At 46.9% G+C, this 2500-nt stretch overlaps 1 pseudogene across 1 annotated transcript in view; it reads left to right on the forward strand.

Moving 5' to 3' along the window:
* LOC308158232 (receptor tyrosine-protein kinase erbB-4-like) overlaps positions 1 to 2500 on the forward strand; it is a 176768-nt pseudogene that overhangs the window by 86478 nt on the left and 87790 nt on the right. The window lies entirely within an intron of this gene.

Below are 2500 nucleotides of genomic sequence, written 5' to 3' on the forward strand. Positions count from 1 at the left end.
CTGACTTACTCTCCATGCATAACCTCATTATCGGAGAACTGCACACACATTTTTACAGAAACTGCACAAACAGCTTACAGTAAAAAGCTTACAGTAAAAAGTAATAGGTAATAAGTAGTAAAAAAAAGTATTTTACAGACCAGCATCTTTTCACATATTCACGCTCCGCAACCTGGCGCACACTGGGACACTGTGAGGGAATGTCAGCCACCATCGGGTGAAGACTGAATGAACGTAAATCTCTAGCGCCAGCAGATCCACCTCCTCCCCTGGGCCTCTAGCTCCTTGGCTCTGTGTGTGTGTGTGTGTGTGTGTGTGTGTGTGTGTGTGTATGTGTGCGCAAGCGTGTGTGTGCGTGTGTGTGTGCGTGTGTGTGTGCTTCCCGCCTGAGCCTCTGTGCTGTTTAATGATCTGGGGTGTGCACTAATTACTGCGCTGCGCTACAGAATGACAACCATAAACAGTCCCATCAGGCATTACATCATTAGCGCAACAATTAGGCATCTGGGGGATTGATAATAGATATCTGTAGGTATGCTGTTGCCATGGAGAGGCTGGCTTTGCCCCTCTGTGGTGTTCTTGGGGCTGTGTGGTGGTGGGTGGTTGTGGTCGTAGTGGATGCTTCCACATTGTGCTGCCCACTACCCTGAATGTGAACCACCACCTCTGACTCCTGATGTTTTTTTTTTTATTTAAGAAAACTGCAGAGGACTTTCTTTTCGTATATAATATTACATAGTAGTATTGTCTTGACATTTTGCTGTTCTGTGAGTTTTTCCTGTGGTTTTTAGTTGTGTAAGTAAGTGCGTAAAGTACATTCACGTGTCAACGTGGGAACAGAAGGTGGGGCGATTAAGCAAAAGTTTACCTCAAACTTACCTCAGACGAGAAATATATTCCCAGGTAATTTTTCGGAGAGGCCGTTTTCATACCCACAGAGAATCCTAATTGAATATGTCCTTCTTGAGCTGCTCTGAGATGCTAATCAAATCTGATAAAGTGCTGATGAAGTGTCCACATGCAGACCCAGCAGATGAGATGGCGAGACGGCGATGATGAAGATTGTCATTAGGATGATTCAACTCGTTGCAAACTTTTAGTTCCACCCCTGCTTTCACACTTTTCCCAGAATCTGGACATCCATGTCCATGATTTGGTCAAAAGACGCGACGTCCTTTTTTCGTAATTGGAGAAGATGGAGCTACTGAAAGGCCTCGTCAAACCTGTCAATCACAGGAGACGAGAGAGCTTTATGTCAGGCAATGGAGCCATACTATGTACAAGCCATCACTGTGTTTCCCTTTATATCCCTTTATATCCCTTTATATGGGGTAGAATCAGTCCATGTCGACTTGGAAACAACCATGTCGGTTGTTTAGATGTGTTGCTTTCTCCAACAGATGTGGCGTTCCCACAGCCTGGGGTGACTTGTGTTCTCAAGTCAGGGCCACTTCACTGACGAATCAGACTTCACGTGGCGCTGGTGCAGCTGTCTTATGAAGCGAACTAAAGCAAAAGCTTATGAACACGAGCCTAAAAAGACAAAAGAAGTGTGTGTTTTCTTTCGTTTTTATTGACTTCTTTTCCGGTGATTGCTTTCACTTGATAATCCCTTGAAATGTGAACTAAGCTGTGTGTAGCACGGCTGCAGAGGGGAACAGGGGTGTGTGTGTGTGTGTGTGGGGGGGGGGGGGGGGGGGGGAGGATAATAGAATTGACCATCGTGGTGGAACAATTATACCAACCAGTTGGGAATAATGAAAGTGTACATTATTAATGGTGACATCGGGTGGGGAGGGGGGGGGGGGGGGGCGGTATGGACACCAAACAGGGCTTTATGTTCAGGCTGCCGGTGCCTCTTGTCTGACCAGCTTTCTGCCTTACACGCACACAAACACACACACACACACACACACACACACACACACAAACATATACACACACACACATACATACATACACACACACACACACACAAACACATACACACACATACATACACACACACACACACACACACACATACACACACACACACACATACATACAGCACAGCACAGCACAGCACAGCACAGCACAGCACAGCACAACATGATACAACTGCAACCGTTTTTTTTCAAGGAGTTGCGGTTGTGATCCGTCTCAGTTATTCCACAGTTGCCGGGAGGCATCCTCCATTAGAACAGGCCTTTATTCATAAAGATGGTGCCGCGGGCGCACTGGAAACAGAGGAGAGAGGAGAGAGCTGCTGCTCCCATAGATTGATCTTCACTGTTCTACTAAAGACAACAACCCAGCAGAGGGGAAGGGAGGGGGGGGGGGGACACCACCCCATTAATGTGACAGGCAAACACATCTGCTATGCCAAAAAAGTCTCCCCTCCACTTGGGCTGTAGCAATGCTGAACGCGCACACACACACACACACACACACACACACACACACACACCGCTCAATGCTAACCTTCACAGGAGGACAAACGCAAAACTGACCTCAGACA

The sequence above is a fragment of the Nansenia antarctica genome (genome assembly GCF_963989245.1).
Source record: "Nansenia antarctica genome assembly, chromosome: 5".
NCBI lineage: Eukaryota > Metazoa > Chordata > Actinopteri > Argentiniformes > Microstomatidae > Nansenia > Nansenia antarctica.